Source organism: Delphinus delphis, chromosome 19 (genome assembly GCF_949987515.2).
Source record: "Delphinus delphis chromosome 19, mDelDel1.2, whole genome shotgun sequence".
Taxonomy (NCBI): domain Eukaryota; kingdom Metazoa; phylum Chordata; class Mammalia; order Artiodactyla; family Delphinidae; genus Delphinus; species Delphinus delphis.
This window is the reverse complement of record NC_082701.1, coordinates 9,690,151-9,705,916: the sequence shown is the minus strand read 5'-3', so window position 1 is coordinate 9,705,916 and position 15,766 is coordinate 9,690,151. Positions and strand designations below refer to the sequence as shown.

The following is a 15,766-nucleotide window of genomic DNA, read 5'->3' as shown; positions in this document are numbered from 1 at the left end:
GCCCAGGGGGACCACAGCAACGACCTCAGTGGATTCTCTCTCCTGTCCCGCTTTCTCGACCCCCCTGCGCTTCCAAACGGGGGACACTGCGGGCGTGTTGAACTGGTGAGAACTGCCGGGGAATCTTCGAACTTTCCAACGGAACTTGTTTGCTCTTTGATTTGGTTTTAAACAGAGCTTTAAATCTGAGCAGGTCGCGGGCCTGGAAAAGGGTGGATGAGAGAGAGGGCGCCTCAGGGGCCCAGGGCTACCGGCTGGCCAAGGAAATGGTCACCCCCATCGCCCAGCCCAGGTGAGGAGGGTGGCTGCCTGCTCCACCTCTGACACAGGGGAGAAGGGCAAGGGGTGGCCTGAAAGGCACCTTTCCGCTCCCCCTCTTCCTCCCCTTTCGGACAGCCACCAGAAACACAGGTCCTAGAGTGCATCTAATGCCGGAGAGCCCAGGGCCCTTCCCCTGTTTTAAGGGGGGAGTGGCATTTGGAAGAGGATGGACGGCTGGTCAATTCTTCTTTCCCCACCCATGCTATACCTTTCGGCACCTGGGGGATGGGGCTGGAGGAGATGGAGGAGATGAGCCACCTTTGAGCCCAGATCCTGGACAGAGAAGATGGGGGATTCTACTTTGTGCCTCCTGACTATATCTGGCTAGGAGATTTGCCTTAAATGCTCCCTGTCCCATGGATAGGGACTGGCACACAAGAAGCCACACACTCAGCCAATCCAGGCAGAGGCCAAGAGATTCTCAGAGGGGCGTACACCGGCCACACACCATTCGGCGGGGGAGGTCAGAGATGCATGGGGGGGGGCAGAGATCCATGCCTTCCACCTGAGCGCAGGAAGAATGCCAGCCCAGTGGGTACTGGCTGGCCAGTGGTGCCTGGGCTCTGGCCAGAGCAGAGCCACCAGGCTCCACAGCCCCCCAGACCCTGCACAGCCCTCCCTCCTCACCCTGGGGGACTGGCACAGGCAGGAAGTCATCGAGAGGCCCTGCCACCCAGCTGCTCCCGCTCTGCAATAGCACTGATCAGTGAAAACTTACAGTAATGTAGCGGGGATGGAATTACCTGGAACTGTTCTTTTCTGGGGAAAACTAAACACAGAGTTTTCTGTGTCAGGTATTGGGCTGGGTGGGGCAGCTGTGTGTTGGGGTGTTTTTTTGTTTTTTTTTTCCTGTTATTTTGTTTGGGTTTCGTTTTTGTTTTTTAATAATGTTTACAATCTGCCTCAATCACTCTGTCTTTTATAAAGATTCCACCTCCAGTCCTCCCCTCCCCCACCCAGGCCTTCGAGGCTGACAGGAGATGCTTGAAGAACTTACCAAAATACCAACAACCCAAGTCAGACTTTGCACATATTTATATTTATATTCAAAACAGAAACATTTCAGTAATTTATAATAAAGAGCACTATTTTTTAATGAAGAACCTGACTTGAGCCTTTCTCCCCCGCCCCTTCTGCCTTACTTGCTCTTTCACCCACACCTACACCCTACATCAGAGGGCGGCGGCTCTACCGCCTTGCTGCCCTGGCGCTCCCTGTGATGGAATCAAACTCGGCTTCACGTCACTGACAAGCTAAGGCAGCCACCTAGACTGTACCGAGAGGGGTAATTCCTGCTAGTCTGATTCAGATCTGACCAGAATATGCAAAGCAAGTTCGAAGGAAGCGCTTCAAAGGGCTTGCAGGGAGTATGAACTGAGCTGTGGTCAAAGCTTTTAGAGGCTTCAAGCTATTAGAGGCGCTGGGCTCCTCGTCAGGGAGGTGTTCCAAGAGAGCCCAGACTATGGGGTCCTGGAGGCGACCCGTGACCTCAGCACAGCCGGGTCCATGGGAGGTGGGGGGAGGGGGAGTCCCGATGCAAACCCTGCACTAAGTGGGGCCCTCCCCAGGGGTAGGAGCCCCAGCCTGAGAAGTGGATGGGGCCACATACCTCCCAATAAGAGCAGCCATCTATTCACCTATTTTCAGCCACTCGCACCCTCTGGGCACTCAGAGACCACCTGGGTCGGTGGTCACCTTCCCAGCCACCCCCAGGAGGCTGGTGTTACCACCGCATATTCTCAGGCCCAGCTGTGTGCTCCATGGGAGCGGGGACTTGGACGGGTCACTTCTGATGCCTAGAACGGTGCTCGGTAAATATTTGTTGGCTGACTGGGGGCAGCATCTCAGGTTCACGGAGGTTAGGCAACCTGCCCGAGGACACACCTCTTGGGAATGTGGGAAAGACACAGGTTAGGAATCCGGGAGCCTTTGATTTTTCCAAAGCCCAGGAACTCTCTCTGCCTCCCTTAAGTAAGCACAAAGAATATGCCCGGGGTTGCCCCTAGGTGGGTCCCCCCTGCAAAGTCAAGAGGTTGGTAACCGCCCCCCCACCCCCACCCCCACACTCAGCACTAGGGTTCTGCTAAAAAGGCAAACTAAAAGTGCTGCTCTGTGACATTTTCCTTCCATGCTTCTTCTCCCCCAAGGCCCCAAGCCTGACAGCTGGATCAGTGTCCTCCCCAAGCCAGGGGCCCCATCCCCTCCTCTGCCTCGGATGCCTGAAACAAATGCCACAGCCCTCTTCCTGGCCCCCGATAAGCTGCTCAGGAATCAGTGTCCAAAAGGCAACTGAGAGTAAATAAACAAAGTCGTTTTTCTTTCCCATTTCCTGGACTTTTGGGGAAAATAACCTAAAGTGACGAGAAAGGGCGAGGCCAGGCATGGGACCACTGAGTAGACAGAGCACGTTAGGAAGCACACCAGAGAGACTACCACCTCTGGAACTGGGAATGTAGACCCAGGCAAGGTCACCTTCCCAGAGCACAAGGTCAGGTGAGGGGACCCAGTAGGGCCTGGCTCCCCAGCGCCTCGCAGGAGGACGAGAGCCCGGGAGACTTTTGGTAGGCTCTTCCCCACCCCACCATCTGCTGGCCTGACAGCCTCGATGGAACCTTGGAACCCAGAGCACAAGAAGGCCCCGTCCTAGGCCCAGAAGGCAGCTGTTTAGCCAGGATGTCCAGAGTTTAGAGGGTGCTAACGGAAGGGGCTGCAGGGGGGAAGTGGCTCTCCCTACCCCTTGGAGGTGGAACTCAGAGGCAGAAGACCCCTGACTCCTTTCCCTCGCTGCCCACCCCACCCTTCTTCCTTCCCATAGGTCTCTCCATTTTCAGACCACAGACCGGACCAACCTTCTGGTTTGCAGACAAGTCAAAGTGACTCCCAGAGAAGGAAAGCAACTTACTGGACTTCACACAGCCAGCTAATGGCAACATCAGGACAAGAATCTCTCAGACTGGTCTGCTCACCAGCACTTCTCCCTGTTTTCCCTCCTCATAGCAACCCGTGTTGCAGAAGTCTTTCTGTACTTCTCAGTCCTTTCAGAGGCAGACACCGCTCCTCCAGAGGACTTTGTGGGCAACCCTCTGTCCTGGCCGCCAGAGGAGGGGTGCACCTGGTTCCCAGACTTGCTAAGAAGCGTCCTGCAGGGCATAGGGAAAATTCTTTGCGGCTTGAGCCTCAAAGGGGGTTAAGCACAGAGGGTTAAGCCCAGCTGGGGGTCCCTGGCCAACAGAAAGGGAGGAGATGGAGCTCCCCAGACCGTGGGCCCTATTACCGTGCTTCAAGCGCTGTAGGAATCCACCCCCAAGAGGTCCTTATCCTCTCGCCGGTGGTGCTGTCTTTGGGCAGGCCTCCTGATGAGTTAGAGCCAGGAACGGGAACTCTGAGGCTTGCTCTGGGGGAGGGAAGGAAGGAGGCCACAGACAGGGGAGCTGGAGATGGAAAGTAAGCGGGCACGTGTGTCCTAGTCTAAGGATGTTTGGGAGGGGACACCGCCGGAGTACCAGGCAGAGAGAGAGAGAGAGGGCAGAGTCAGATAGCCACAGAGGGAGTCTAAGCAGAGACAGAAGCCTGCGGGGTGGGGGACAATGTGCACAGGGGCGGACCGGGAAGACCGAGGCCGAGGTGGGAAGAACCCGGTCCCGGACGCACCTTCCCGCGCCGCGTCCCGCCCCCTCCGGATCCGGCGGCCACCGGGCGAGCGGGCAGGCGGGCGCGTCGTTCTGGAGGCCTGCCTCTGCCAGGAAGAGTCACTTCCCGGACACCGCGGGAGCCCTGACGGAGCTATGCGAAGAATGTACGCGCGGAGCCTGGCGGGTGGCATCTCCCGGGCCCGCGCCGCCGCCGCCGCCGCAGCTGCCCAGCCGAAAGTGAGCGCGGAGGACAGCCCACGCCCCCGACACGCCCCCGACACGCCCCCGCCGCCCGCGGAGCGGTCGCCGTGGCAACGGAATTACAGGCGCAGAGTGCTGTTTATTCTCAGACCAGTGCCAGGAAATTCGGCCGGGAGGCTGCCAGGCGCACCTCCCTGGGGTGGGGGGCGGGAGAGGGAGGAGAGAGGATGGACCGGCGCGCCCGGGGCTCCTGGAAGGAGAGAGGGAGGGAGGGAGGGAGGCAGTCCTTCGTCCCTGGGGGTCACTGACCCCTCCGAGGGGAGGCTGCTCAGAAAACCCTGACTCTTTGTCGGCCATGAGTGGATCAAGTTTTCCCAGGGGAGCCGAGATCCCCCTCCAGGCCGGCAGCCCCTCCCCCCCAGACCACTGTCCTTGGAGCCCCCCAGCCCCTGCCTGTCAGTCACTCACTCACTCATTCATTCATTCACTCAGCGAGTACCCATTAACACATCCTGTGTGTCAGGGGATTGAGTGTGAACAAGACAAGGCCCTGCTACTCCTGCTCTCCAGAGATTTAGTGGAAGTGACAGACACTAGTTAAAATGTAAATAAAATAAACAGTCTGATATTTGTGCCGCAAAGACTCATCTTTAAGTCACATTTCCAGTACCTCGAACATCCACAGTCCTGTCTCATCCTCAGGTACGGTGACCAGCTTGTCCTGGGTTAGTAGCCCTGAATGTCCAGGACATTTGATCACCCTTCCCTCGGGTCACACATCCATTTCAGTGATAGTGAAAGTGAGACTTGGATTGCAAGGGCAGTTATTCCAGGGTCATGGAGCTCATTAGAGAGAGCCGGAGGTCCTACCTGAGAAAACAGGGCTTTTTTTGGCTCAACCCTTCTCACCTCCCAGAGCTGCCTCCCTCCCAAGGCTCATGAAAGCCAAAGAACCACCTGCGGCTAGTCCCCAGGGAGTGGATGAAATTGCAGATTCCCGGACTCCAAGCTCAGCTTTTCTGAATCAGAAGCCCCAAGGAGAGTGGGGAATCTCAATACGCAACACCTCCTCAGGTGACTCTGAGACCACTCGCTTCCTTTGGGGAAGACAAGCCTGGATCCTCCTCACTTCCCGGGAAAGGGAATATCCTCCTTGAAACTTGACTAAGCCAGAGCTGGGAAATTAGCAGGGAGGGAAGGCCCAGGATCACTGCCCGCACTGGGGCAAGTGCAGACAAGTGCAGCCCTTCCCTCTGCTGGGCTCCAGCCCCTGGGCCCCAGCCTGAGGATGGCAGGGGGAGGAGGACGGTGCTCCTTCCCCCAGTGCTGAGCCCTCCCAGCTGTGCTGTGCTGGGAACAGGCCAGGCATTTGTGAAACCCTGGGTTAGCCTGACCCACTGTCATGAGGACTGCCTGTGGAAGCTGGCGCGGGGAGGGGGATGGAGGGCTGTTCCCAGAAGTGGGGAGAACTCTGGACTTCCCACTCCTGAGTGCTCCGGATTGCAGCACAGCCTTAAGCAACAGCAGTGGCCTGGAAGGCTGCATTGCAGAGAGAATCAGAGGCCCCCGGCTCTCATCTGAAGCCAGGGCTCTGAATACTAAAACTGCGCGCTCTCCTCGTAAATACGATCACAGCTGCTATTCGTTGTAATAATCAGGCCCAGCCTTAGAGAAAGGTGGAAAACCTAGACTTAAAAGAAGAAACAAACGATGCAAGTTCGTTATTTACATTACACAATAAAATGTTTCCTCTCTTTCACCTCGCCTCCCCCAAATCTTCTTTTCATACAGAAAATGCTATTTGGTATCCATAATGTATAGGATGATGAAGGTATAGACATGAAACGTAAAACCCACGAGGGGGGCTTCCCTGGTGGCGCAGTGGTTGACAGTCCGACTGAGGATGCAGGGGACACGGGTTCGTGCCCCGGTCCGGGAAGATCCCACATGGTTCGGAGCGGCTGGGCCCGTGAGCCATGGCCGCTGAGCCTGCGCGTCCAGAGCCTGTGCTCCGCAATGGGAGAGCCTACCCACAACAGTGAGAGGCTTGCATACCGCAAAAAAAAAAACAAAAAAAAAAACAGGAGGCTGATGTGATGTGTACACAACCACAGGGGGCGCTATTCACAGTGTGATCTTTGTGGGTGGGGATCCCACGAAGTTGTGTGATGGGGGCTGCAGCGTTTCTGAGCTTTAGGGTGCATTATTAGTACCTGATGCTTACCTGCCCAGTGCCCCAGGTGACATCAATGCAGGTGGGAGCCCTGTTCTGGGCACTGTGACCAATGCTGGAGAGATCATTGCCAACCAGGAAACATTCAGACTTCAAGAGACTTACAGTCTGAAAGGGGAACCAGACGTGAAAACCAATAAGTATCCTAAAAAGGAATGAGTATAAAAATAAAATGGTATACAGGGTACATCTGGAGGGCCCCAGGAGGAAATGACCTACAGGGGTTTCCCAGAAGAGGTGACTCTGGTGATGGGAAACAGCAGGTGTTCCCTTGGCAGGCGTGGGACAGCGGGGCATTCTAATGATCAGAAACAGGGAGATGGCCAAAAAAGGGAAAAGAAGGCTTTGGGGAACTTCAAGAAGTTTGGTGTGTCCCCATCAGGCACTTCCATGCCAGGCTCATCTTCTAAACATACTGGTTTCATCCTCACGTCACGCACACAGCCCTTCCCCGTAGGATGCACACTGGTTCCCGTGTGTCCCCATCAGGCACTTCCATGCCAGGCTCATCTTCTAAACATACTGGTTTCATCCTCACGTCACGCACACAGCCCTTCCCCGTAGGATGCACACTGGTTCCCGCGGCACTTTCCTCTAAGCCGCTTCCAATACATTCAGACTCTCACCCTAGAGGAAAGCTCATTGTCTTCAACTCGCCCACCCACTCCACACCACACTGGGAGACTTACTTCCTCCCATCAAGGTGGTCTCCTTACCTGCCCACCATAGGCTTCACACCTGTGCTCACCTGTGAGCCCATTTCACATTGGGGTTATCCCACCAGCCCAGACAGCCCTTCTCCCTCTTCCAATTCTGCCTCTCATTGGTGGTTGCCAGTTTCCTCCAGGCTGGACTATGAACTCTCTGAAGGAAGAACTCTCTTATTCATTCCTTCGATGATATCTTATTGAACGCCTACTCTGCACCAGGCACTGGATCTTCCAGCTTTTTACATTCATCACAAAATCCGGCAGAGTCGGTGGCGCCAGTGGAAGCCCACCAAATGCTTGACCCCTGACTGTACAAAAGAAAGAAACGTCTTTAAATAAAGGGGTTTCTGGAGTCGTTAAAATGTGATTTAAATCGTTTACAACTTTTACTTCGGGAAGCAAATAGGCATCTTTTCTTTTTTTTTTTTTTTTTTTTTTTGCGGTATGCGGGCCTCTCACTGTTGTGGCCTCTCCCATTGCGGAGCACAGGCTCTGGACGCGCAGGCCCAGCGGCCATGGCTCACGGGCCCAGCCACTCCGCGGCATGTGGGATCTTCCCGGACTGGGGCACGAACCCGCGTCCCCTGCATCGGCAGGCGGACTCTCAACCACTGCACCACCAGGGAAGCCCCGGCATCTTTTATTTTTAATACATTGTGTTGGCATGAATAGCACTTTTGTTTTTTTCAGAACACATCCTAATATATTATCTCGCTCTTCCCTCCTTATATAACTCAGAGGTAAGTGAGGCAGCTCAAATGAAATATGTTGCGTTTTCCAGATGAGCAAACTAAGGTGTCAAGAGATTTAGGCGTGCCTCAAGTCACACAGACGGTTAGTGGAAGGAGCAGACTTAGAACACTGATCGCCTGCCCTTTCCACCACTACCTGCACCTGTGTGTGTGAGTCCCCACCATCCAGGACCTCCACTTAGCAGCTACTGTGAAAGCTCCCCAAGGGACCCAAATGGCAGCTGGATCCACACCTGGCTCTCATCAGAGACCAGTCAGCCCTGGGGGACAGTTCTGGGGCTGCCATTCCATCCATAGAGACTTTGAGTGGTTGCAGGGAACGCCAGGGTCATCCCATCTCCCAGCGTCTGGGAGCCTCAGACGTTCAGGGCTCGTGTTCCCAATGGACACAGAATTGCCAAGGAAACTCCAGTGAGACCTCTGGCCAACCCAATGTGCAGAGTTTTGCGTAAAGCCTCAGAGAACCCCAATATCACTCTAAACTATTCCTTCTGGAAGCCAGGGGAGGGATGAGATGACCTCTATATCCCCTTCTGTAATACAATTCTATGAAAAGGAGGCTGGAGGGAAAGGAGCCAGCTTGGGAGGGAGGCAGGCTGGCTTTTGAGCGTGGTCCCCTAGCCATTCGCTGCCCTTTTCAGTGTTCCTTGGCACCTGGTGAAAGTAGGCAAGGGGGTCTGGCGGGAAGGCCACCCAGAAGCTATTCAGAGACCAGCCGGCATTGCCCAATCAGGGGGTGGGGACAGTCAATGGAATACTGCCCTACACACTGGGGTTTCCCCACTGGACTCCTCAGGCCATCACTCCAGGGGTTGGCTGGGAACTCAGCAAGGACCCTGACCAGGCTCTGGCCAGAGCCCTGGAGTGGAGGGGAGGAGCCTGCAGGCATCCTGCCAGGCCTCTCCAGCCTTAGAGAAGGAGCTGAGAAGGTCAGCCAAGGGGCCCAGCTGCAACAAGAGACCTTGTGCCCACACCAGGGTAAGGACTGAGCTGGTCCATTCTGAGTGGGGGAGGGGAGGGGCCTCAACCCTGGCAGAATATATAAGGCCCTGGGACCATCAGGCCGGACTCCGTCACTGGTAGGAGAGACATCTGGAGAGGAAGCAATTAAAAGGGCCAGAAAACCGGTAGAGGCTGCAGGCCCCTGGGAGAAAGATGAAGAAATGGCCAGAGATGCCTGGAGGACTTCCTGGATGTGCCCGGGCTGGGCACGTTGCTGTGTGCACAGGCCGCTCAGCACATTTTGAGCTCCGTCTGTAAACGCAACGCCCAGTACCGTCCCTCCGACGTGCTGTAGATGAGCTTTCCATGGGGTGATGCGTGATGATGAGTCACCCCGGTCTAGCTTCCCACTGTGAGCAACACAGTTAACTGGCAGAAGACTGACCAGGATTCAGCGGCGAGGTGATGGCAGGGCTCCGAGCTTTCCTCTGGGAGGAGAAAGCTGTCCTGATCCAGGATCACAGGTGTTCTTGGCCTTGGGGGGAGGATTCGAGCAACTGAGTCAGCCTGCCCAGGACTCTGCTCTCTGGTCTCAGCGGCCCTCCCTGCTGGTCTCTGGAGGGTTCAGTGGGAAACAGACAAGGACTGCATGAGAATGCTGTTGGCCTTGGTCTCCCCCTGGCCTGTGGAGTAAGAATAAAGAAAGGTTCACCATCCCATAGGCCCTCTTGTTGGCCCCGACCCTGCAGGGAAAGAACCTTCACCCACATATTGTATTTAGTTCACATACTTTCGTGGCCTGCTTCTGACACGCCAAGCACTATTCTAAGCACGTGGACGGTAGGAACGCATTTAATTCTCCAGCAACTCCATGAGTTAGTTCCTATTGTTGTCCCCGTTTTTATAGTGGAGGGAACTACAGAACAGGGATGTAACGTGACGTGCCTAAGGTCACACAGCTAACCAGGAGCAGAGCTGGGTCCAAACCCAGGCAGTTGGGCTGCAGCATCCCTGCCCATGGCCAGCATGTGCCAACCCTTCCGAGACACCGGACATGGGCACAGGAGCCCCGGACCGGCAGAGGGCAGAGCGCCACTGTGTGGCAGGAAAGCTGGGTGTGTGTCCCAGATCACTGCTTCCTGGCAAATGACCTTAGGCGGGTACTTAGCAGTCTAGCCGTGGTTCTTAATCTATACACAGGGATCTCAACAAAACCCACTTCATGGATTGTCATGAGGTAGGGACAAGACCATGTCACAGGTTTAGTATTATTAGCAGGGTCTCCCTGGGACCAGCAAGATTCAAAATGACCTCCCACATTCACCCCCATCCAACCCCCCACACCCCCGCTATGAGGAAAGTGGAGCCCGGCAAGGCTTGGCCACCATTTCCTGTCCCGGGTGGGAGGAGGATGCTTAGGAAGTGTTCCTTCCTGTCTCCTCCTTGGTTTCATCCAAGCCTTTCCTTTCTGTGCCTGCTGCATTTCCTTCTTGTTTTCCACAACTGCCCTCTGTTTGACATTTGGTGCTCGTATGAGTTTCCTGGGGCTGCTATAACAAAGGTCCACAAACTAGGGGGTTTAAAACAACAGAAACAGATTTTCTCACCGTCCTGGAGGACAGAAGTCCCAAATCAAGATATGAGCAAGGGCCATGTGCCCCCTGAAGTCTCTAGGGGAGGATCCTTCCCTGCCTCTCCCCAGCATTTGGTGATCACCAGCAATCCTTAGCGTTCCTTGGCTTATAGACACATCACTCCAGTTTTCGCCTCCGTCTTCACATGGCTGTCTTCCCCGTGTGCCTATGTCTAACTCTCCCTCTTCTTGTATCCAGTCATTGGATTAGGGCCCAAACAAATCTAGTATGACTTCATCTTTAACTACATCTGCAAAGACCCTATTTCCAAATAAGGGCACATGCACAGACTCCACATGGACATGAATTTGGGGTATACTATTCAACCCTGTACTGCTGGTTGGTCCTGCAGGATCTAAAATGAAGAACATTTTTTTTTCTTTCCTTGCGTTTTCCAGGAAGAGCCTAGCAAATGTGTCTTTCTTTGCTCTTGGGCAGAGGAACAGGAGGAAGGCCACTTTATACTCCATCCAAGACACCCTGAGCAAAGGACAGGCTTCAGAGGCGCCCAGGGATGGGCCCAGCAGATGGCCTGGCCGAGGGCAGGCCTGAGAGGCAGTCTGCACAGCCGAGGGCAGTGCCTCCTGGGGAGGAGGGAGCATGCGTCTGTAGCCTGCTTGGCATGGCCTGGTCCTCTACAGACATCGCCTCTTTTAGCTGCAGGGATGCTTCCTACGTTTCTCTGGTGAAGAGCTTCAGTATTAGCAACCTCAGGTGATGCTACACACAAGCAAGAGCATCCTCTAGAAAGCTTATTCTGAGCTTCCATGTGCAAAAGACAGGGGAAGGTGAAGCCTCGGGGCCGGGCGTGGGAAATCTGCCAGTGCCACCGTTCCTTGGCAATGTCACCTAGGGAAGAGTCCAGGGGATGCCCAACGGCCAGCTCTTTGCAAAGCCCTGGGTTATCTGATGGTGAAGTGGACACAGGAGCGCGGCAGCCTCCACCCCTCAGATGTTCCAGACGACCAGGTTACAGAGAGCTGGGGATATGAAGTTAAGGGACTTTCATCTGCATCTTTCATCCCTGCATCGTCATCATCATCAGAGAGGAAGCATGATGAAGGAAGCTCCAGGCGGTCTGTTAGAGCTGAAAGGAGAGTTCTCAGGTCCTCCCCTCAACCGGGGCCTGCAGCCCCTTCTCTCCGCCCCCTCGGCCCCTCACCTACAGCTGGAGACTCTGGACAAATCTCTGGCCCTGAGAGGCTTTCTGGTGCGTCCAGTTCTGTCTGACATCTAGAGCCTGGGAAAGGAGGGAGGGAGGATGCCAAGAAGGCATGGGGTTATGCTTGTACCTGAACTACAGGAAGGGGACCGCCCTACCCCAGCATACCCGCAGCTGCTCTTCCAGGGACAGGAAGTCAGCTGAGTACCCAGCAGACAGCGTGCCTGGGGGGAGGGGTTCAGACACCTGGGCAGTCCGCTGGGCCATCCACTACTCTTCCGGGCCACACTGGTTCCCACACCCAGGAGGCCAGACGGACTGGGGATTAAGAGCCTGGGTTTTCATCCCGGTTCAGTTCGCCTCCTCAAAGTTAGGAGACCAGGGCAGGTCTCTGAATCTGCTCCCCATTTGTTACAATGGGGATAATAACGGTCCCCACTTCCTAGGGTTGTTGTCATAGATCAGTGAGCGAACACCCACGTTGCCCAGGACATAGTGAGTGCTGGGTCAACACTGGCTGCTCTGATGCCCCTGGGAAGGGGCTGAGCCGTGGACCAACTATTTCTTGCAAATAATCTGGCATTTAACTAGTGGCCTGACCTGCTTGGGGGGAGAAATGGCGCCCTCTTGGCAGCCCCACCTGGTTTAGTAACTCTCCTTGGGAAAGCAGTCATGCCTATCTCCACTTCACACACTGCATGAGCTCTCCCTACACCAGGGCCCCTCTCTGGCTGGCCTGCCCAACCACAGGACAATCAGGCTTTTAGCCAGGCAGTTACAGTAAGCCAGGCCCGCCCTTCCTTACAGGGGGTACCACTGCTCCCCGGCCCCGAGCCTCGGTTCCCAGAGAGGAGACAAAGGGGTATCAGGAGCCCCTTACCGGCCTGGTATGCCGGGGTTGGCTCTTAACGCCCCCCCCCCCCCCAGGACATGCTGGTTTTTCCAGCGATTTCCAGGGGCCACTTAGTCCTGGCAACCAACCGGTCCAATCTGCAAAGGGCAGCTGAAGCAGCAAGTAATGTTCGGGAGAGGCTGACTCACTTCAGCCAGGCTGGGCCCTCTGTTAATATTCCTGGACCTCAGCCTGGGATTCCTGCAGGTTCCGACAGCTAGTCAAACCATCCTTTTGTATAAGGAGGGTTCCAAGGTAACCCTGAGGGGAAAGGAGGTGGGGAGAGCCCTGGCAAGGGTGTTGATCCCCACGAAGCTCCAGGCCTGGGGGACGGGATGTTGACAAGGAGGACCTAACTGATCCCAGGCCTGATTGAGGAGGGAGGGCGGGAGAAGGGAAAGAGGACCCCATCTACAGTGCACAGGGCACATTACATAATTATTCTATTTTAATCACAACCACCCTGTATGGTAGATATGACTAATCGCTGGTTAATAGATAAGGAAACTGAGGCTGGGAGAGGTTGAGGAGGTTAGCGGGCGGGTGGAGGTCGGTGAGGGGTGGTGGCTGCATGGGCAAAGAGTGAGGTCAGGCACCTTTTTAAACTCTCAGCCTCAGGGCCCAAGGAGGGTAACAGCGGGCAGCCTGTGCTAGTCCCCCACCTCGCCCCGCGAGGCGCACCTCTTGGTGGGCAGGGCAGGCACAGAGCCTCCTCAGGTCACCCTGGTCCAAGACTGCATCTGACTGGGACACCGCGGGGGCGGGGGGCGGGCTCGGATTGGGGTGTCCCTGGAGGCGGGTCCTTGCCACCCTTCCCCCGCCGGCGGGATCTCCCGACTCCCCTGCCCGGGCAGGGCCCCGCGCCAGGACCCGGACCAGGACCGGACCGGGACCTCGGTCCGGGCGCGCCTCGGTTTCACCCACCCCACCCCCCTTCCCGGTGCGTGCCCATGGCAACCGCTACTCTCCGGGCCACGTTTAAAGGGGAAGTGTACACACACGCACATGCCCCATCGCGCCGCCAGCTGCGGATTCCTCAGCCCTTCCATCAGCGCGGCCGGCCCCCGACGACGGGCTTCCTCGCGGACTGTGAGGTCAGCGCCCCGCCCCGCCACCCAGCGGCTGGCCCGCGCCCGGCATCCCGGCCCCCGGTCCCCGATCCCTGCCGTGCACCCTGGTGCCCGTTCCCCGGCGCGTCCCCGAGCTGGGGCGGTCCCTCGCGCCCACCGCCTGCCGCCCCCGGGCCTCCAGGCCGAGCCCTATTTCGGGCGCTGGCGCCGCGGGCCGGGGCAGCCCTGCCCGGAAGGGAGGCTATTCTGGGCCGGGCAGCCCGAGCAGCTGCGGCCCCAGGGCTTCCCGGCAGGGTGCGCGCCCGGGACAGAGGGCACGCTGGGGCAGGGCTCCCCTCCCTCCCCACCGCCCCACCTTCCTCCCAGGCCGCGCCCAGTTCCCTCCTCTATTTTGGCCAGACCCAGGTCCTTCCCTAGGCCGGGAACATTCTCTGGTGCCAGGTCACTGAGAGAATGTCCAGAGCCTTGTGGCCACGGTGCTCCCTCATCCAGTGCCCACCACGCAGGTGCTGGCGCCTGAGCCTCTCCGCCCCTCTGCTCCCATCTCTCGGTCTGGGGTGGTCTTCCCAGCACCCTGTGCTTGCCTGGGCACAGCCAGTGTCCCCCTGTGTCCCATTTGCCTTCCCTTCCTGACTCCCGCCCATCACCCCACGTGACCATATGGTTCAGTGTTGAATTCCCAGTGCCCAGCACAAGGATGGGTGCCCCCCAAATGGTCATTAAATGAAAGTTGTTAAACTGTCACATTGAGGACGCCAAACTCCAGCCCCTTGGGATCTTTTTACATCCTATCCAGCTAACCCGTCTGATTAGCATATGCTCCAGCTGGCCCCTGGATCCCTTCCCCCACCAGAGGGAGTGGCCACTTCCACGGGTAGCCTGGGCTTGGTGGGTGAAGCTTTGAGCATCTGCACATGTGGCCCTGGTCCCCTTGGGTCTACTCTGTAACCTTAGGACCCATTGCTGGACTCATCAGGGCCACGCTCTTCCATCTGTGAACCAAGATAAGAATACTTGTGGCCTATCCCACACCATGGTTATAAGGAGACAAAATATATGCGACACCATCAGACTGCAAGTCACGTTCATTATCTAACCTAACCTAAATCCCATCTGAGCACACTCAGGGAAGGGAAGAGGAGGGAAACTAACATTGCCAAATTCTCTGCTAGGTGCTTTATTTATTATTTTTTTAATTTTTTAGGTGTTTTAAATATGTCATGTTTAGCAAAGCACTAATCAAACTTTGTCAGCAGAAGCCACTTGGATCTTGTCAAAATGCGGAGGCCCTGAGATGCTGCATTTCTAACCAGCCCCAGGTGGTCTTCATCCCACCAGCACCGTGTGCACCACGTTAGAAGAAGGGAGGGGGAATCCACACAGCGGTCCACACAGCGGTCCTCCTGGTGTTCAGATGAAGCATTGGAGGTTTAAAGAGATTAAGTGGCTTGCTTCAGTAATGAGGCCAGCGCCCAGGCCCAGCTGGCCCACAGAATGTCCTCTGCCCCTCGAGCCTTAGCTTCTGGGTCCTCAGATGACCCACTTTTAGCCCCAGACTTTTCCCCCCTGCAGTTTACGCCCCGCAGCTTTTCCTTCAAATCATCACACTAATACCTGTGAGTAAAACACGTGTACCAAATGTATACTTAAACTCAATGAAAATAAATAAAAAATCAATTGTATGTTAATAAAAAATAAAACATCGCCACGCCCCAATTCCTCTCACCTCACTCCCCAGAAGAAGAAATACGGTCTACAGGACTTCCCTGGAGGTCCAGTGGTTAAGACTCCGCGCTTGCAACGCAGGGGGCACGGGTTCAGTCTCTGGTCGGGGAACTAAGATCCCACATGCTGCGTGGCGTGGCCAGAAAATAAAGTAAAATAAAAGTCATCTTGAAAAAAAAGAAAAGGAATATGGTCTGCAGTTTACTGCCAGTGCTTTATGCTGCCATCTCGTGTTTACACCTTGGGTTGGCCGGGGTTAACACTGTGGGATATGGGTAAAAGGTCAGGCCAAAAGCCACCAGACCTAGGATGGAAATCGTGTGTGAGACAGAGAGAGAGAGAGAGAGAGAGAGAGAGAGAGAGAGAGAGAGAGGGAGAGAGAGAGAGAGAGCGAGGGAAGAAAGTGTGGTTCAAATATGGGCCCAGGAAGAGTCAGGAAAGCACTTTCTCCCCAGGGCCCTTTACTTCCATCTTTCAGGGCAAGCTGGAACA

General features: G+C 55.8%; 1 long non-coding RNA gene across 9 annotated transcripts in view; it reads right to left on the bottom strand.

Moving 5' to 3' along the window:
• Positions 1 to 88: 88 nt before the first annotated feature.
• The window catches only part of LOC132414835 (uncharacterized), a 66,283-nt gene continuing 50,605 nt past the window's right edge, over positions 89 to 15,766 (bottom strand). For 2 of the 9 annotated variants that reach the window (XR_009517045.1, XR_009517043.1), the window contains exons 4-10: positions 9,237 to 9,474; positions 7,104 to 7,405; positions 6,607 to 7,014; positions 6,379 to 6,495; positions 4,825 to 5,844; positions 3,596 to 3,715; positions 2,478 to 3,461 (exon numbers count right to left, since the gene is read on the bottom strand). This is a non-coding gene — a long non-coding RNA (uncharacterized lncRNA). Of the gene's footprint in view, positions 203 to 2,476; positions 3,462 to 3,595; positions 3,716 to 4,824; positions 5,845 to 6,378; positions 6,496 to 6,602; positions 7,015 to 7,103; positions 7,406 to 9,236; positions 9,475 to 15,766 lie in introns of those variants that run through there. The other 7 variants (XR_009517046.1, XR_009517049.1, XR_009517047.1 and 4 more) reach the window with 7 other exon arrangements.